We start from the raw sequence: 21,683 nt of genomic DNA, 5'->3' as shown, positions 1-21,683 counted from the left end.
TGGTGCAGGACTCTACCTGCTCTACAGCCTCTTGTTGCCTCCATGATGCTCCAGATGTTTGTACTGGTTAAAACATCTGGACTCCAGCAGACCAGTTCTCCTGTTCCACCATCAGGATGTGGTTCAGCGTGGCCCTGCTGGACCAGTTCTCCTGTTCCACCATCAGGACGTGGTCCTGCTGGACCGGTTCCCCTGTTCCACCATCAGGACGTGGTCCTGCTGGACCGGTTCCCCTGTTCCACCATCAGGACGTGGTCCTGCTGGACCGGTTCCCCTGTTCCACCATCAGGACGTGGTCCTGCTGGACCGGTTCTCCTGTTCCACCATCAGGACGTGGTCCTGCTGGACCGGTTCTCCTGTTCCACCATCAGGACGTGGTCCTGCTGGACCGGTTCTCCTGTTCCACCATCAGGACGTGGTCCTGCTGGACCGGTTCTCCTGTTCCACCATCAGGACGTGGTCCTGCTGGACCGGTTCTCCTGTTCCACCATCAGGACGTGGTCCTGCTGGACCGGTTCTCCTGTTCCACCATCAGGATACAGAGATTCCTCCTGAATCTTTTCTCTGAAACGCTCCTTTTACACCCAGTCATGTTGGTGACCTGTTGTAGTTGTTAAAAGGTTTTCCAGCCTTTTGTTGCTTCTGTTCCAACTTTTTACAGACGTGCTTCTGCATCAGATTTTACAGTCGGCTCATATTTTCCATCAGATGATAAAATGTCTCAGTTTCATCATCTGACATGTTGTTTACCGTCTACTGGGAATAGAATATGACCTGATGAGGGTCAGCTTTTCTTCACATTTTACCCAGCATCTCAACTTGTGAGGAGTTTTATAACTCTGGGGTTAGGGTTGTTGTAAGCTTCTCTTTGGAGACATTTCTGTTCTGTTTGGAAAAACCAGCAGTTCCAACTGCTTCCAGAGCCTGGACAGCTGGGTGCTGGTGTTCATACTGCAGCTTCCTGGCTCTATAACTCGCAGGAATTTAATGCTGATGAGGTTAAAGGCTCATCCTGCTCATATTAATAATGATCATTACTATTGCTATTATCTATTTCTTGATTCAGTTCCCTTTAAATCTCATCACCACTCAAGCCTACGTCTCCTCTGACATTATCCACATTTCATTGGGATTAATTATGAAACGAGCATTACCCTCTGGCTGCATTAGAGGCCCTACATCCTGCCTGCATCCGACTGGACAGAACGGAGTTGAGAGAAGTCCGATGTGTGGATGCGGAGCAGGAAGATGGAGATGTGGCTGTTGGGGAGGTGCACCATCAGACGGTTGTGATCCCTGACGTCCCGACCAGCGGTTTGTGTAGAAGGTGGGGATGGCAGTGGAGACCCTCAGGCAGAGAAGCTTGACTCCATCCAGGCGGTGATGGATGGGACCCGGAAGGCTGCAGACGTGGTTTCTTCCTGGCGCTCCACAAGCCGGTCCGGCTCGGCTCCAGCAGCTGAGTTAAACAGAAAGAGAAAACCGACTGGGCTTTGTCTCTAACGTCCTCACTAATTACCAACTCCTCTTTCTCTTCATGGACAAAATTAGAAATGTGTTTTTCGATCTCGTCTGAGGCGCCACGGTTTTGTTTTCCTATTTTTTGGATCAGGATGTGCTTTCCTGCAGCATCAAGCCTCTCAATCTCATTTTCTGCTCTGAATTACAGTCTAATGAATATAAGGTTTTGGATTTGGAGACAGGCAGACTAGCTAATGGGTTTGTTAGTTTGTGGAGTAGCATGCCACACTCATTATTGCTTTCAGGACTGTGATTAACTTGATTTGCAGGGCGAATCCATCGGAGAGAAGATGATGTGCTCACATATATAAATGCACGCATGCTGTAATGTAATTATCTGATTTAATAAGTTATTAATATAGTTTGCAGCTCGGTTGTAAATAGCAAAGTAGACGTCTGAAAGAGCCGATGATCGTGTTGTGATTGATTTAATTTCATTTAGAAAGGGAACATGATGTTACAGCAGGCTAACGGGGAGAAAGGGACTAAAAAGAAGTGACATATAACGGCCTTGCACTTCCGCCTTTAAAAAAAGCTCTATAAGATTTCTCATTATTTTTTTAAAGATTACTTTTACAGCACCGCTGCTTTACTAGCCTGCCAGTAGGAGGAAAAGGGAGAAGTGATGAAGACTGATAGATTTTCTCAGCTTCTCCTGAGCCTCAAGGACATGATATATTATTGTAAGACAGGATTTCTTTCAGCGCTGAAAGAGACGCTATCACATTTCAAAAGCTCTTGAGAAGCACATGACCACCATAAATACAGCCGCAGGGATGTTTTGTGAGTAAAGTGAAACATTTGAGGTGAAGATATGAGCAAAGCAATTCATAAAGGCTCTCAGAAATGTTCTGCTTCAGCTGGTCGTCTGGTGCTGGAGGCCGCCGCCATGCAGATGCAGCTTTCTGCAGCAGAGAAGCCACAACGTGGTTTCACTCCTCTCTTCCATCTTCTGATCGGTGTCTGAGGGAGGTCCCTAAACGTCATCTTAATGGTGTCACCGTGGCGATTATCAGGCGTCCTGCTTCCTCCTCGAGCTCCAGGCTGTCACCAGAAATGTCAGATGCGTCCCGAGTTACTCGTCGTCTGTAAGGTTAGCCATCTGGACTCGGCCCAAGCATGAGGCGGCTCGCAGTCACAGCCGTCCAATCAGATTCCAGCTGCATACATAAACCTCCAGAAAGGATGCAGTTCAAGCCCTGTTCATCTCAGACAAATTAGTTCTTGGAAGTGGTGCTGTGGCGGGAAACCCATTTCTGCTCTTTTAAGTTGTGTAAAATCATCAGATCAGCACGTTTTATCCTGATAAATGTACTTTTTCTTTGAACGAAGTGGATTAAATCTTTTAGGGATGGAGCTGGAAATGATTAAAGCAGGACTGCATCTGCTGCGTTTGGGAGCTGAAAACAGAAACATGTTGTAACTAGGATCAAACTGCACGTTCTGCTGGGTTAGTCAGATCAACAAGCTGCTTCCCAACGTCTCGTCCTCCTGCAGCAGCAGCTGGACGTTTCTGGAAATGTCAGTTTGCATCTGGATTCATTAAACCAGCATGTAAATAAATGTAGACCCAACCCCGAGAGGCAGGTCGACATTCATTACGTCTGAGTAAATCTCCACGCAGCCTGCTAGCGCGTGTATGTGTGTGTGTGTGTGTGTGTGTGTGTGTGTGTTGGCATGATTGGAGTCACTTACAGGACATGCGTGTGGTTAACATGGCAGCATCTCGCCTCGGCCCCTACAGCCTCAACACCTGCCTGCCGGGAAGTACATGAAGGTCACAGGGAGGGTACTGCGTGCGTGTTCGTGCACACGCACGCAGAATCTGCCCTGCGTGAATTTGGTTGTGAATCACATGCGCGCGCGCACATGCACGAGGAAATGCAGCAACACTCCCTAAAAATGTAAGTTTAATGGGTGAAGTCTGGAGCTTCTCTTCTCACCTGTCACCTTCCATTAGAGTGCAGCGTGGCGGCTGACCTTGGCCGTCTTCCTGCCTGGTCGCGTGCACGTGTGTGTGTGTGTGTGTGTGTTCGTCCGGGGGTAGGGGCCGCCTCACCCTAATGATGTGGCTGTGAAATTGGGCCTGAGCCCAGTGCCGCCTCTCATTACGCCCCTCCAAATTCATTTTCTGCGTGGTTCTGCCTGCTCATGCATGCCCTGCACGCCTCTCCACACACACATGGTTCTGCTTGTACCTGCTGTGTGTCTACAGCTCCTGCAGAAGCCAAAACACCAGCACAACCCTCTCCACACACACATGGTTCTGCTTGTACCTGCTGTGTGTCTACAGCTCCTGCAGAAGCCAAAACACCAGCACAACCCTCTCCACACACACATGGTTCTGCTTGTACCTGCTGTGTGTCTACAGCTCCTGCAGAAGCCAAAACACCAGCACAACCCTCTCCACACACACATGGTTCTGCTTGTACCTGCTGTGTGTCTACAGCTCCTGCAGAAGCCAAAACACCAGCACAACCCTCTCCACACACACATGGTTCTGCTTGTACCTGCTGTGTGTCTACAGCTCCTGCAGAAGCCAAAACACCAGCACAACCCTCTCCACACACACATGGTTCTGCTTGTACCTGCTGTGTGTCTACAGCTCCTGCAGAAGCCAAAACACCAGCACACGCACCAAAAACATGTAGAATCCCGTGTGTGAGGATTTAAACACCATGATAACACTCTCAGTGTGTTGTTTGCACATACATCCACACACACACACACACACACACACACACGTGCTGGTGGCGTACATCATGTCTGATTGTGACGAATAGCCGTACAGTAAAAAGTTAAAAGAACTAGAGCAGGCCTGGCGATGATGTAAACAACATTACACCGTACGTTACGAGTGTGGAAACGTCCATCATTCATCTTCTGTTTGATGTCTTCATCTGCTGACATGGTTCTGGAGGGACGTCCGTCCGGACTCATGTTGACTCGTGTCTCAGAGGGACGTTTTAGTCCAACGTGCTGAGAGTTAGTGGAATTCAGTCCGACTGCAGGAATGGAATCTGTTGTTCTAGTTTATCCAGACTAAGACTCGTCCTGCAGGTGTTTCAGGGACCTCCAGCGGCGTCCCAGAGAGCTCCTGTAGAGGACAGCTCAGAGGACAGAGAGACGTCCTGGAAGCAGAAGGACCTTTTGGCTTTATTTGATCAAACAGCATCTTTTGCAGACAATGTTGCAGATTTTAGAAAATTCTTTTTCTTTTTGATTCACTACCAACGTTTATATTTTACATCATTTATTTGTTTAATTATAAACTTGCAGCGTCCACCGACCGATTGACTGGGACGTGTCTTTAAGGTGGGGACGGAAGATTCTGTCCTCCCGTTCACGGCAGCTCACACCGCTGGCTTTTTCAGGGGTCGGGTTTGCCGCTTTTTTATTTTTATTACAGTGTTTACACAATTAAACTAAAAGTGCAGAACATAAGCTGTTTCATGGGTTCAAGTATTAAAAGGAAAATATGAACAAAGAGAATATGAAAGCTGAGATATACATATAAATCTTCTTTTGCATACACACATACATTTCTACATGAATTAAAGTGGGAAAAGAACTTCATCACTTGTGGTGGTGAGCACACATGGGTGTCATGTGGCTCAGGTTGGCCCCTCCCTGCTAATCAGCAGGTACCTATAAGACACCTGCTGATTTTCTTCTCTGCTGGCTGATTCTGTGTTGGTGGTGGTGACTGGCTGCCCTCTGTGCTCTTCCTCCTGGCTTGGTTTTACTCAGGGTGGTGAGTAGAAACAGGAACTTGAAATGGAAAAAAAAACTAATTTTGTAGTTTTACTAATTGTGTTTTCTGTTTTTATAGATCCACCTGCTGCTGTTTTAATTGGCATAATTTTATTGTAGTCTCTTTTAATGAGTTCTGTTTGTTTCTTTTGCTTTAGTTTTGTAAGTTGATTTTTCTTTTGTTTGTTTCCTTTAGGCAGCTGAGAACCATTTGGTGGATGGGCTAGGCACCCGTGGTTGGGGACCCTCCCGTTTGGTTTGGTTTGTTTGATGCACTGGGCATAGGAGGGCTCCACAGTTAGTTTGCAGTGAAATGTGATTGTATTTATAAGGTAAGAGGTGGCAACACACCGGGACACTCCTTCCCTGTAGGCTGCCCTCCACTGGTGGTCCCAGCTGGCCTGGTTGCTTTGGTTTATATAGTTATTTGCTTTTAAATAGGTCTTAACAGTGGGTTTTATACGCTGTTAATTTTAGCTTTTAAATTTTTGTATTAAATCGTTTAAACTCCCTCCCACGTCTCTTATTTCAACAGGAGCGACCCTGCATTTATTTCCTGGAGCCCTGTGCCCCAGGTGGTGTTGTCTGGCATTAGTATTAAATAGAAGTTAACTTTCTCATTTTACCTTTTGTTGTCCAGTTATATTTGTTAAGGCCTTACCACTCTACCACATCACTGAAGGAAGTATTTTTCCTAAATATACTTCTTAAGGTTTGAATAGTTAATATCTGATGATGATGCTGCATTGAAACATTGCTGATCCTAAAACTCGGCTCATTTCCTTTTATAATGTGAAATTTACTAAAAGTATAACAAGTCAAAGAAAAAAGTCCCTTTCCTCTTCAAAATAAAGAAAAAAGTCATTTTCCTGCAGGTGTATGAAATGTTTCATTGATCCAGAACGGTTTAGTAAACAGTTTCAACCGTTTCTTTCATCCCAGCAGCAGAGGAATCCAGATCAGGATCAACTCTTTTTAAAGCTGTTTTGCTGGATAAACTTTGTGGATAATTTTGTAAGAAACTTCTTCAGACAAAATGTATCATTAATCAATCACATCTTTTTCCCATCGATACCATTACAGAGAGAAGTCTGAGAGAGTTCAGCAGAAGGAACCGTTAGGTTGTTTCTGGTAATATCTGCATTTCCAGGATAAATCCTGATTCCAGGAGCTCAGCTCCAGATCCTGGAAAACGTTGCAGTGAAATGTTCCACTGGAGGAACCGTTACCTTTACATAGAAATCCTTACGGAGGTAACAGTCAGCTTTCACAAGTTCTGACTTTAGATTATTTACCCGGGTTTTGTTATATGAAGTTCTATTTTTTTTATTAGGAATGCAGCTGTTTTTCCAAAAGTAACAGTTTGTAGGTGAGAAGTTATGTGTGCAGTAATTCCCACGCTAGCAGGGCTAGCGGCTAGCTTTAATTTCACAGGGTCAGAGTCGCATTTTAACAAGAAGCTGAGTCCTCCAGTTGGACCAAAAATAATGTAGGAAAAGCATTCTACATAATTGTTCGTTCATTCATCCATTCATTATCCTAACAACTAAGTCCGATGAAGCCTATCCCAGCAGCCCTGGGGCGAGGGGCGGGGTCCCCCTGGACACATCGCCCGTCCATCACATTCCACATATTATATGCTTGAATTAATTTGGTCATCATTTTACTCAAAGTGTTATTCAGGGTTTCAGAACTGTAGAAGTCCAGACCTCATCTGGTCTTGTGTTACATAAAACCTTATTTCTGTAAATGAAACTGAAGAGAATCTTAGCTGAGCGTGTCGTGTCGCCGTTCACCAGCTGGTGATTTCCCCGCAGCTTGGACAGTCACACTGCCGTTTAAGGAAAGATCCCTCATTCACCACCTCGTTTTATTATATTTTTGAGTTGAAATTTGAGTTTTTATGGGCTATTTTCATCTTTACTGATGACAATACTTCAATATGTGAAGCTTGATCTTTGCAGGAAAACTGTTTATCTCCATCATGTCACATAGTGGCAAAAACACCCATTTGCTTCAGTTTTTTTAGGTCCTGATACTTTGGAAAACATCCCTCTGCATTGGACCACTTTGGCAACCTCATCTTTATTAGATAAAAACATTGTGATAGTTTAAATCCCATCTGCTGTCATGATGCCATTAAATGAACTAGCTTTTATATGACAAGCCATATTTTCTGCATCAAGGAGAAATAAAACAGGACCAAAAGGACAACCTGTCTAACGTTGTGTTAGACACGCTACAAAACTTTTACCATGTTCCCCATCGACGGCTGATCCAGCCTCCATCCTGCATCCTACCTGACCTGTTGACTCTCTGCAGGCAGCAGAAGACCATCTCACCATGACTCTTGTTTTCTGTCTTTTAATCTTCCTGTTTCTTTGCTGAAACAGCGACGTTGTGTTCAGAACAGCCAGTTCCTTATTATACCGTGAAGCAAAACGTTGCGTCCTGGATGTAAACGTTGTGTCGGTGTCTTGGGACGCTGCTGGGCAGCAGCAGCTCCAGAAATACACCTGATAGATGAGCACGTCTGAGATGCGGAGTTTTAAGGTCAAAGTTAGGTAGTGCATCTTTATATCTAGGGGTCGTGCCATGGGACAGTCCAACAGAGACGTTAGTTTTATAAAGTGCACTGACTGCTCTAAAAAATCTGCTTCCAAAACCAAAACTGTTTCTCCTCGACCATAAATTTATGACTTACTGTGTTAAATTCTTTATAGAATTCAACAAAAAGAAAACTGTCATCTGCTTCGTGGCTGCTGTCTCATGTTTATGTCACATGTATGTTGTTTTGTCTCATCTTAGACGCGCTGTACTAGAATAGTTTCATCATGCCGGGACGCTGGCTCAATGACAAATCTGATTCTAATTCTGATAAAATGTACTTTTTAGTCAATCATGTCCAGAACCAAACAAATGTTGCTACACACACAGCTCAAAAAAAAAAAAAAGGGAACACTAAAGTACCACGTTGTAGATCTGAATGAATGAAATATTTTTAATACTTTGTTCTTTCCATAGCTGAATGTACTGAAAACAAAATCACACAAAATCATCAATAAAAATCAAACATATCAACCCATGGAGGTCTGGGTGTTTTTCCACTCCAATGAAAGTGGAAAAACACACTACAGGCTGATCCAGCTTTGATGATTTAAACAAGTCAGAATGAGGCTCAGTAGTGTGTGTGGCCTCCGCGTGCCTGTATGACCTCCCTACAACGCCTGGGCATGCTCCTGATGAGGCGGCGGATGTTCTCCTGAGGGATCTCCTCCCAGACCTGGACTAAAGCATCCGCCAACTCCTGGACAGTCTGTGGTGCAACTTGGCGTTGGTGGATGGAGCGAGACATGATGTCCCAGATGTGCTCAGCTGGATCCAGGTCTGGGGAACGGGCGGGCCGGTCCATAACATCAATGCCTTCATGTTGAAGGAACTGCTGACACACTCCAGCCACATGAGGTCTAGCATTGTCTTGCATTAGGAGGAACCCAGGGCCAACCGCACCAGCATATGGTCCCACAAGGGGTCTGAGGATCTCATCTCGGTACCTAATGGCAGTCAGGCTACCTCTGGCGAGCACATGGAGGGCTGTGCGGCCCTCCAAAGAAATGCCCCCCCACACCATTACTGACCCACTGCCAAACCGGTCCTGCTGGAGGATGTTGCAGGCAGCAGAACGTTCTCCACGGCGTCTCCAGACTCTGTCACGTCTGGCACATGTGCTCAGTGTGAACCTGCTTCCATCTGTGAAGAGCTCAGGGCGCCAGTGGAGAATTTATCTTGGTGTTCTCTGGCAAACGCCAAACGTCCTGCACGGTGTTGGGCTGGAAGCACAACCCCCACCTGTGGACGTCGGGCCCTCATACCACCCTCATGGAGTCTGTTTCTGACTGTTGGAGCAGACACATGCACATTTGTGTCCTGCTGGAGCTCATTCTGCAGGGCTCTGGCAGTGCTCCTCCTGTTCCTCCTTGCACAAAGGAGGAGGTAGCGGTCCTGCTGCCGGGTTGTTGTCCTCCCACGGCCTCCTCCACGTCTCCTGATGTACTGGCCTGTCTCCTGGTAGCGCCTCCATGCTCTGGACACGACGCTGACAGACACAGCAAACCTTCTTGCCACAGCTGGCATTGATGTGCCATCCTGGATGAGCTGCACTACCTGAGCCACTTGTGTGGGTTGTAGACTCCGTCTCATGCTACCACTAGAGTGAAAGCACCGCCAGCATTCAGACCAAATCATCAGCCAGAAAGCATCGGAACTGAGAAGTGGTCTGTGGTCTCCACCTGCAGAAACACTCCTTTATTGGGTGTGTTTTGCCAGTTGCCTATAATTTCCACCTGTTGTCTGTTCCATTTGCACAACAGCAGGTGGAACTGATTGTCAGTCAGTGTTGCTTCCTTCGTGGACAGTTCTGTTTCACAGAAGTCTGGTTGACTTGGAGTTACAGAGTGTTGTTTAGGTGTTCCCTTTAGGTTTTTGAGGAATGTATATTTCTGCCTGGGATAAACCTGATAGTTCCTCATTAATAATGTGTCTAATTGTAATGTTTTAGCAAAGATCATGGCAAATATTTTTGCATGGTTGTTTCGTGAACAAACTGGTCTCCAGTTATTAGTAATTTTCTTTGTTTGGTTTGTGGATCAGTTTCCCGAGGCCTTGGCGAAGGGTGGGTGATAATTCTCCTTTGTTTGCGGCTTCTTCAAATATCGCGACTAAAAATGGGGCGAAATGCTTCTCGAACGTCTTATAAAATTAATTTATGAGAGCGATACTACCGGGTGACTTGTTGTCTTTAAGGAAGACAACACACTTCTGAACCTCTACTGAACTGATCTGTTCACAAGTTCATTTAAATCCTTCATCAATACCTCTAATGTCCTAATCAGAACCTTTAATAAACGCATCAAAGCTTTCGGAATCAGAAGCATGTAACTTCCTCTAAAAGTCTGTAACGTGCTGGCATATGAACTTTTGATCTTCACATATTTAGCCATCAGATGTACATTTTTCTCCTTGTTCTAACCATTCCCCTCTCAACCTGATAAAGGCCCGTCTGGCTTTTGCTTCAGCTATTTAGTCTGACTCGAGCTGTAATGCTGCTTTGTAAGTGTTTTATTCATGCTGGACTCAGTGAGGACAGCACTGGGAGCTTCCAGTGACTCTGGTCGGAGACAGACACGAGAAGCAGTTTACAGGTCTGTAGGTTAACAACAGCAAGCACATGGACATTGGTGACGGGCTGGCATGCAGACGGTAGACAGCAGCGATGATGGAGGATGACGAATCAGAGGGAGGATCACTGCTGAGTAGTCATGAAGTTTTTTTTATTCTATTCTTACTAAAGGCTCAATCAAACTCCTGAACGTGCTTAAGAACTGGAACGTCAGGATCCCAGGCTGCCCATGGATGCACCTGACTGAAAACACACCCAAAGCTGTCTGCTTAGGTGCCTGAAAGGAATAAAAAACCCTGAGGAGTAGGAATGTCAGTAAGGGAATTTACACAAGTAAAAACTAGAATCTACTAGAAGTAAATCCTACAGTATTTTCAGTGTCTGAGGAAACTAAGCAGAAGTCTACCTGAGATTGCAGAGATTTGTTTTACCAGATGTTTGAAGTTTGATTTGGGTTTCTGTGTCTCCAGCTATCAGTGAGGTCCATCCCACTACAGATATTGTTCGCTTCACACTGATTTGGTCCTAGGTGGCCATCTGTCCACTGAATCATCCAAAACTATATTAAAATCCCCCCCCCCCCAATGAAATCTTGGCTGTCAGAAATGATAATAGAAGCTGATTTATTAAATCTTCTACTATAGAAAATAGAATTTTGTTGTTTTGTTTAACATTAGAGGCATATATATTAAAAATGACAAAATTAGATTTTTCGGTGTCCTAGAGAAGAATTATCTGATAGATTCTTAATTATAATACCTTTAAATTTTCCTTGTGATGTATCTACTCCCGCCAAACTGTTACTTCCAAATGAGAACCAGATATTCTTTCCACACTGACTCCTCTAACATGAAACATCTTCTGAAGCATGCTCCCTGTATAAAATAAGAATCACTATTTTGACATTACAAAACAGACATTTTCTCTTTAACACCTCTGGCATTAACAGTAAAAATGGAAACTGACATTAGGAACAAAAACAACCAGAATATATGTTACCCTTGAGCAAATATCAGCTTCTGTACTCAAATGTTAATTGAGTTTGCAGGAATCACCAGACTATCGTATCTCCATACCAAATACTGTGTACTATACGAACCCCTAACTGGAACATAAACTACTATTTATAACAGTAAACTATCATTTCACATTTCACTTCATCGTTTTATATCATTTAACTTTTTTACTGTTCACAAAGGCCCTTTTTCCCACAAAGAAAGCCTTGTCACCCTTCTTCCTGGCTGCTTCCACTACTGGCCGTAGACGAATGTGGCTCAGCCCGCTGCAGTTAGATCCTCTTTAAAGCGGAGCCGGTTGTTCTTCAGGTACTTGTTCGCCTTGGACACTTTCTTGAGACGAACCTGTGACCAGTAGACGTAGAGGCTGATCTTGACCTCCTTCCTTGGGCCTCCCGATTCTGTGAACAGTATCCACCGCTGCAACAACCGACTCAGCCTCCCTGACAGGAAGCACCGCTCGACAGGTATCCTTGATCTGATGTTGTTTTTGGGGAACACCGTGCCGAGTCTGCAGCTGTAGCGATCCATTTCATTTCACGTCTTTTTAAGAACTATGTTTTGTTTGTTTAAGGCAACGATTTCTTGGTGGCAGAAATCCAGACACTTTTTCTGTCCATTCTGACAGTGCTGTAATGAACGCCTTCATCTGTTTTATTTGCCCTTTCATTTGTCTTCTCGGTGACGGCTGAAATAATTGTGTTTTGTAGCTCGTATAATAAAGTGAAGAACTTGTGAGTCAGTCCCACCACCTTTTGCTCTGCTCTTTCAAGCTGTGTGCTTCACAGGCATGTCTGGAGAGGGAATACTGTCTTCCCAAGAATCCATATCTTCATCGTTACACTTTTTCTTGAGGGTATTACATTCTGTAGTTTCCATGGAGAGTTCAGCTTTGTCAGAGTTTTCTATCGTTAGCTTTTAGCTAAAGCTGTATCCAAATGAAGAGTGATGTAATAAAGTTTTTTTCTTCTCTCTCTCTTTTGACAGTTACCTTAGTGTCCCAGAAGTGTTATTTCACCTTCAATAGCAGGAAAAGATGATCTAAAAGGAAATTTGTGCAGTGATCCGGCATGATCCTTGATGTACTTTGACCTGTTGCCATCTTCAATCGGCCCTGCGGTCGTAACTCCGCTCTGAGTCTGAAGATTCGGTCCTACGCTGCGTTTACGGCGGCTTGTCTGCAGGACAAAGGGCCTGGAGGACTGGAGTTGGAAATACCAGACAGTTATTTATTCTGAACAAGTCTTCTTCATGAAAACATGTATAACCTGGACTGTCTGTTTTTGCGTGGATCACAGGGACTCAGCTTGAGTTAGATTAGTCTGAATGCCGTCAGGTGATTGATGAAACACAGCAAACAGAGCTGAACTGAAGTCAGACTTTTAATTGTGCTGTCATGAATGTGAATATTTAGCATGCTAGCGATCCTGGTGAGATGCAGGTCCTGATCCGGCCTTGCTGGGAAGACTGGTGGATTTCTTCTCATCCTCATCTTCTTGTCTTTGTGTTTCCTCTTTGGCATCAACACACCTGAACGGGTGAAAGCAGCAAACCTTCTTATTTTACTCCAGGGGATAACATCTTAAATGAAACCTCAACATGAAGTTTAATCAGCACTGTTAAACCTATTAATTAATTTCTGTCCTTCATTTAATATGAACACACCTGCTCTGAACCTCTGACATGCAGTTGACCTGGTTCATGTGCCATTCTGCTGTCAGTCCGCCGCCCTGTATTTGTGCTCTCGAAGTACTGCATGTGTCCTCTAAGAGGTAGAAATGGATCCATATTCATTTATAATATCCCGCTAATATCATATTCTGTTGCTGCAGGCAGTACTGTAGCATAATTCTGACCTTCGTCTCTGCTGAATGTGAATGCTCCTCTCATAGCGGTGCATCTTCAGAGAAACAGATGATTCTGTTCCAGAGTTTAAAAGTGTCTCAAGTCTTGCCTGGTTAAGCTAGCAGCTAATTACAGCTCAGTGCTTCTCAGTCAATCAAATCACAACAAAAGCCTCAAAAAGGAGCCAAGCCATGACAAAAACAGCCTTTTTATGTAACACTCAGCCCTTGTTCTTCTCCAATCCAGGTGGGGATGTCATGCCATACCTGTGCACGCGCCTGCATCCGAGTGTTTTAACGCCACGTGTTGGTACTTTCTCACCACCTCAATCAGCTGTTCTATCAAAACAATCCGTTTCACCTGCATCAGCTATCATGCAGCAACTTCCCGCTTCATCCTTTTTCCATGTTAACCACGCCCACCTCAAAGGTCCGACCAATCACATGATGCTTCTCAGAGCCCCGCAAAAAAAACTTCTGCAGCCCGTTGAGTCGAGAACAGTCTTCATTCACGTCCCTGAGAAGAAAACGACGTCATTCTCTTCTCAGGGCCTGGAGAAGAAGAACAAAGTTCCTTGGTCTCGTGGAGGATGGAGCAGGCTTAGATCTTATTTAGCCTCGAACTTCTACTATTTCTGCAGGTAAAGGCATAATTCCCACTTCTTTTCCATACACTCACAGATTCCTTTGGCCAGCTGAAAATGGCCTCCCTCTGTGACCTCTGTTACGGCTGGATCTTCTGCAGGATGACCATACCCGTAAACGATAGCAGTGTGAAAGCTGTAGATGGTGGGGGGAGGTTGTGTCCTTGACTTGATGGAGGGGGATGGGACTGAGTGACATCCACATTAAGCATCTCCTCTTGTGACCTTGGCAGGCACAGTGCTATGCAGCATGTCGTCTTTGGACGGGGACGAGACGCCGTTCTGTCCTCTGGAAAGGAGAAGCCGGCAGGACTGGATGGAAGATAGGAAGCTGCTGTGCGTCAGCAGTTACTCTTTACAGAAAGCCTGCAGGAATCTGACATGTGTAGCAGGATACAAAGAGCACCAAGCAAATGTCAAAGGTTCTTTTCTACATGTTATCTGATCTTGTGCATGTGTGGGTAAGTGTGTGGGAGTGCGATGCGTCTGCCTTTGCAACAAACAGATGGTATCATCATGACATCATTGCACACCAGGGTTATGTTCTCTGAAACTCGGAGGAGGAATAAAATGGGAAAAGTGAACGCATCAGTGTTTGTTGATTTGTGAAAAAGAGATGTGTTTAGCTTTACTTTGCCTGACTAAACGCCACCCACCCCCTGCTCGTCTGTTACAAATGTCAGTGCTGCAGTTAACTAGACTTGAAATGGTGTGCCCTGCCTTTCTCTGCCTCTCTCTCATGTTCTCCTTCATTTGTTAAGGTTGCCCTGAGCACCTGACTCTCTTTTTATGAGCATCTCTTCCCCCCTCCTCTGTTCTCAGCCTCTCTCATCTCACCAAGCACAGAAAAACCTGTCACCATACAGCATTAGTATGCTCTTTTCATATCTATGCCTCCTCCCCATCCCTGCACCCCCCCTCTCTGCAAACATAAAAATAGTTTATGCCTCTGACAAGAAAATGCCTCTAATCCTGAGGTTTGTTGGACAGCAAACACACACAATTGGCCACTTATTATTCTGTGTAGAATTTTCTATGTGGGGTGTTTGTGGTATCCATGGCAACAAAGTAGGGTGTACATATCCCCCCCTGTCACTGAGCAGAATGGAGAGGAGAGGACGAAATGAGGTGATAAAATAACACACTTACTGAAAAGCATGGGGCAAGCTGTAACATGTTAGCGTGTGTGTGTGTGTGTGTGTTGCTGTCATCTATATAATGCTATTTGCACACCTGCATATAGCTGTTAGCTTTCACGCAGTCAGATTTGCATTTCTTTGATTGCATCCTGTGTGTTTGCAGAGATCTGGAGAACTGGAACCATTAGCAGAAAGAGACACAGGTGTATGTTTTTATCTGATCGCATCTGTTTTCACTTATAGATTCAGGTGGTATCATATCTGAAGCAGGTCTCCAGCTGAGTCGCGTGTGTGTGTGTGTGAGAGCTTCGCCGTAACAAGGCGTCTGCATGTACGATGTCTTTTCATTGGCCCACACAGACGCCGCTACTCCATCTAACACCGTGGAAATCGATGTGATCCAGCTGCAGAGGTGTGAAGATTGAGCCGCGGTCAGAATGCTTTTCATGCTGGAAACTAATGCAGACTGTTTGTTTTCACCATTTTTCACATTTAAACTCCTTTTAAACCGATACTTTCCGTCTTCTTTTCTTTATTATTCCTCTTCTGCGCTCCTCATTCATCTCTCTCTCTCTCTGTTCCTGCAACACGAATCAAACGAGGTTAAAGAGCGATGACATCAGATGCTGGTCTTTACCGGGTTTTTCTGTTAATCCGCCTTTTCAACCGGCTGTGCTGCTGGACCGGTGGACAGAGGTCAAAGGTCATGTGATGTGAGTGCAAAGCATCTTGATCTGCTGGATAACTTTTATTCACAGCTTCTACACAGACGAGAACATGGATAAAAAGATGGGCGGAGCCTCCATGACGTTACTCATTGGTTTCTGAAAAGCTGAGGCAAAGCTCATTGGGCGATTCCCAGCGCCGCCGTCGTGGCGGTGCCGCCGTCGTGGCGGCGTCGCCGTCTTGGCAGCGTCGCCGTCATGGCGGTGTCACGCATAGGTACTCCCGAGGAGTTAGAGCTACAGCTGTTTAGACCTGAGAGGGGGGCTGTGAGTGGGGGGGGAGATTGACACCCATCAAAGTCTGAGCTGCCTGTAGCTAAAAGCTAACCGAGCTAACCGAGCTAACAGGAGCTAACAGAGCTAACAGGAGCTAACCGAGCTATCAGGAACTAACCGAGCTAACAGGAGCTAACCGAGCTATCAGGAGCTAACCGAGCTAACAGAGCTTACCGGAGCTAACCGAGCTATCAGGAGGTAACCGAGCTAACAGAGCTAACAGGGCTAACAGGAGCTAACTGAGCTAACAGGAGCTAACTGAGCTAACCGAGATAACAGAAGCTAACCAGCTGGCAGGAGCTAACAGGAGCTAATGGAGCTAGGCAGGCTATAGCTACAGTTAGCTAAAAACCATGGTTGACACTCTGCCTTTTTGCAGATGGATATCGGTCACCTGTCAATCAAAATGTCCCGCCCCTTATTAATTGTCAAGATGAAATAACATCTGAACAGATCAGTTATATGTTGTTGGATTCTGTCTAAGCTTTCTCTGATCTAGGCATCCTAGATCAGGGATGCCTAGATTAGCTCCGGTCCTCGAGAGCCACAATCCTGCAGGTTTTCCATGTAACCCTGCTCCAACACATCTGACTCACCGTGCTTGGAACTCTTTTATACTCTGTCTCGACACCAGTCAGCCGGCTGGAGACTCTAAAGAATGATATTATTCTTGTATGCTTTTAACTTTCCACTTTTCTTGCTCCTTTTCTCGTTCAGTTGTTTTTAATTGTGTCGTTGCCTTTAAATGTTAAGTTGTAATATTGCGGTTTGTTTCCAAAGACCTTCCAGATGGAGATGAGCTGTCGGTCAAGAGCTGAGATGAAATTCTCCACATGACCCAGCTAGTTGTAAATTTTAAAAATCTCTTTATCATCGAATGTGGGCAAATGTGTGTCTTCTTTCTGATGTCACTGCAGCGATTAGAGCGCACATCAAAAAGCCTCTGAATGTGCTGCATTACAGAGAACGAGAAGACACTGTCATGTCGATGTTCCCAGGTGATTTCACCAGCTGTGGCTCTTATTCGCTGGCTACGCTGCATCTTCCCTTTGCTTACCTGCTCTTATTTTAATTCTGTCTGCCTCCCAGCATTATAATTGAAGGTTTATAGAAGCAGCAGTCCTGCATAAAGTGAATAATAAATATCTCTGGTTATTCAGCTCTGACTGGTGATCTGTGAGATCAGTGGAAGGACAGAGACCAGTACGGTCTACATTTATATTCACATGTTTCATCTTGTCTTCTGTAAAGCATTAAAACACAGTACAGAGCTTCACTCTTACACAGTGTGTTAATTTCTAACACAAGTAAACATTTATGTCCTCTAAATGCTGAAAGAACAACTCTGCTTCTGGTTCTGTGCTGGGACAACCCAGTCGATCTACGTTCCTACCCTCACCTATGGTCATGAGCTGTGGGTCGTGACCGAAAGAAGGAGATCTCGTATACAGGCGGCTGAAATGGGTTATGGTAAATGGTAAATGGACTTGTACTTCTATAGCGCTTTTCTAGTCATACAGACCACTCAAAGCGCTTTACACTACCTGTCACATTCACCCATTTGCACACACACTCACTCAACACACTCATACCCCGATAGGCACATCGGGGGGCAGTTTGGGGTTCAGTGTCTTGCCCTAGGACACTTCGGCATTTCAGGGGAAGCCTGGAATCGATCCCCCAACTTACCAGTTGAAGGACAACTGCTCTTCCTCCTGAGCTACAGCCGCGGGTTTCCTGCGCAGGGTTGCCGGGCTCTCCCTAATGCCGGGCGGACACTGTGCGATTTCGAGGGGATTTCACCAGGATTTTGCTGTTGCAGACCACGCTACGTCATCGTGGAAACATGGCAGCGTCGGGATGTCCGGTCGGGAGGTCGGGAGCCGTACAGTGTGAGAACACTCAGGAGGAAGGATTAATTGCTGCTACGTTCTAACGATGATGCTGCGACCTCCCGATCAAACTCCTGGCATGTCAGAAATTTTCGCTGTCGCTCGTACAGTGTGAGTGGTGTTACGTCACGATTCTACATTCGCACCTGCGCAGAAGACACCGGTGGAGCTTTAAACAATGACGGGCAACCCCAACTTCAGACGTGTGCGGTGGACACAGCTGCTAGAAGAGAGATTAGTAGAGCTACGGAGAGAACACAAGGTTTTCTTTTTTTTATTTTGTTTCAGCGCACAAGACAGCGCACACAACTGCAACAACTGGCTGCCTGCTCGCCATCTTGTCAGGCACGCTGTGGTTGTCATAGGAACTAGGAACCTTTGTTTTTCATTGTTCACACTCGAGCACGTCGTGCCGTCACACGCCGACTGACGCCGACAACTAGTCGTGGTTGTTAATAATGGTGTCTGACAGCAGTCGTACAGTATGAGTACACATGTCGTCGGGTCAGATAGAGTACGAGGGACAAACCCGGTCGTACAGTGGGAGCATTTCCCCGACAGTCAGATTTCTAAAATCGCACAGTGTCCGCCCGGCATTACAGATAGGGTGAGGAGCTCGGTCGTCCGGGAGGAGATCAGAGAGTAGAGCCACTGCTCCTCCACATCGAGAGGAACCAGTTGAGGTGGCTCGGGCATCTGGTCAGGATGCCTCCTGGACCTCCCTGGTGAGGTGTTCCAGGCATGTCCCTCTGGGAGGAGACCCCGGGGAAGACCCAGGACACGCTGGAGGGATTATATCTCTCGGCTGGCCTGGGAACGCCTTCAATTACACCCAGCATGAGGTGGTTAGGCTGTAGAATTAAGGTCCTGCTGAATTGCCCAACTGTAAGTGTTTTATATATATATATATATATATATATATATATATATATATATATATATATATATATATATATATATATATATATATATATATATATATACATTAAGATCACCTTAAGTTCACTTAAGGTGAACTTAATGTGATCTTCTCTAAGCTTTTAAATGCACATGTCCAACTGTTAAATGTTTCAATAAATTCTGCACAAGTTGCTGTTCTCTAACAAGGAGCTTAACGGCAAAAATCACGGCAGGTGTGTGATCCTTGAATTGACCAATAAATGTCCTGGTTCAATTAGAGCTGGTGTTTAAACAGTTGTCCTCATCATGCTGTTCACATTTTGACATCATGAGACCAAGACGACACCTAACAATGGAACAACAGTCCCTTGCCATTGCGATGCTTCAAACAGGACGTTCTCAGACAGAAGTGGCCACTGAGCTTGGAGCATCACAGAGTGTCATCAGCAGGTTGCAACAGAGATATGGAGAGACTGGAAGAGTCACAGAAAGGCCTAGAAGTGGACGTCCTTTGGCCACATCCCGTGCTGATGACCGTTACATTGTGAACACTGCCCTGAGAAACCGGATGATGAATGCCACTCAACTCCAGGCACGTTTAAGAGAGGTGAGAGGCACCCAAGTGTCACGTCAGACCATTCCAAACCGTTTCCATCAGCGTGGTCTGCGTGCTAGACGACCTGCACGGGTACCTGACCACACCACCAGGCACAGGCATCATCGTCTTGCATGGGCCAGGGAGCATTTACGCTGGACGAGGAACCAGTGGGCCTCAGTGCTGTTCTCTGATGAAAGTTGATTCACACTGAGCAGAAATGATGGCCGGCAACGATGTTGGAGACGTCAGGGAGAGCGCTATGCATCAGCCACTGTTGTCACCAGGCCAGCTTTTGGTGGTGGCGGTGTTACAGTGTGGGCAGGGGTGTCCACTTGGTACAGAACTGCCCTACACTTTGTGAATGGTACAGTGACAAGCCCATACTACCTGAATAACATCATTAATCCAGTGATTGTGCCCCTACATGAACAGCACAGGCCTAATTTCATCTTCATGGACGACAATGCTCCTGCTCATCGAGGCCGCATCATCAGGGAACGGCTGTTGGAGACTGGTGTACCTCAAATGGAACGGCCTGCACTCTCTCCAGACCTGAATCCCATTGAAAACCTGTGGGATCAGCTGAGCCGTCGTGTAGAGGCTCGAAACCCTGCACCCCAGAACCTCAATGACCTGAGGGCTGCCCTTCAAGAAGAGTGGGATGCCATGCCTCAGCAGGCAATAAGTTGCCTTGTGAACAGCATGAGACGTCGTTGTCAAGCTGTAATTGATGCTCAAGGGCACATGACCAGATATTGAGACGTTCACATTTTTTGTTGTGGTGTAACTACCATTGTTGTTACCTTTTGTGTTGAATGAATTTTTTGAGATGAGGAAATCAGTAGTGCATCCTTCTACTTAAATGTCTTACTTTTATGATATTATATCACTGTAGCATGAACATATTGCATTTTCCATAAATTTCACCTAAAAGCCAAATATCCCTAACTTTTTGTGAGTAGTGTGTGTGTGTATATATATATATATATATATATATATATATATATATATATATATATATATATATATATATACATACATAAACTTTCTGCGTTGTCTTCTTGCTGTTGGTTTTAAGGTTTTTGCTGCAACACAGGATGTATTTAATAATAGCAGAAAACAATCCAAACTTTCTTTGTTCCGACCTGCAAACTGCTTCTGGTTGCCTCACTCGCTCATTTTCACCCTTCCTCAGCTCACAACCACCCACTGATTACAGCTGTGAAGCATCCTGCTACATCACACAGGGATCAATAAGTGAATTAGACTCCACTTTAAGCTTCCTCTCAGGCCAGTCGGTCCAGAAACCAGCTGCCGGGTTAATGGGCCTGGACATGTGGGCCTGACTGGAGGAGGTTTGGGGACAAAGAATAGGTCAAGCTACAGTACATCTGCGAGTTCCTAATAGGAGGCTTTTTCCTGAAGCTCAGTCTTCTTCATGTTTCCTTTAGGACTGATACATCACGTTCCTCTCCATCAGAACCGCGTGGTTGGGATGTGACCGCTGCTTCTTACTCAGCAACATACTGCAGAAATGCAGCTTTTCATGCTGAACATCAGACATGTTGGCACATAAATAAAGACTTAAAGTCTAATTAGTTTTAACAAATAAAAGTGTTCATACAGAGTATTTAGGTGGCTGACATGTTGATGATGACACACCGGCGTTTTACTGGCGTTTTACTGGCGTTTTACTGATGTTTTACTGATGTTTAACTGGCGTTTTATTGATGTTTTACTGGCGTTTTACTGATGTTTTACTGGCGTTTTACTGATGTTTTACTGGCGTTTTACTGATGTTTTACTGGCGTTTTACTGATGTTTTACTGGCGTTTTACTGATGTTTTACTGGCGTTTTACTGATGTTTTACTGGCGTTTTACTGATGTTTTACTGGCGTTTTACTGATGTTTTACTGGCGTTTTACTGGCGTTTTATTGATGTTTTACTGGCGTTTTACTGGCGTTTTACTGGCGTTTTACTGGCGTTTTACTGATGTTTTACTGGCGTTTTACTGGCGTTTCACTGGCGTTTTACTGATGTTTTACTGATGTTTTACTGGCGTTTTACTGATGTTTTACTGGCGTTTTACTGATGTTTTACTGGCGTTTTACTGATGTTTTACTGGCGTTTTACTGATGTTTTACTGGCGTTTTACTGATGTTTTACTGGCGTTTCGCTGATGTTTCACTGATGT

Source organism: Telmatherina bonti, assembly GCF_933228915.1.
Source record: "Telmatherina bonti genome assembly, chromosome: 4".
Lineage (NCBI taxonomy): Eukaryota > Metazoa > Chordata > Actinopteri > Atheriniformes > Telmatherinidae > Telmatherina > Telmatherina bonti.
Note: the sequence above shows the minus strand (reverse complement) of the source record.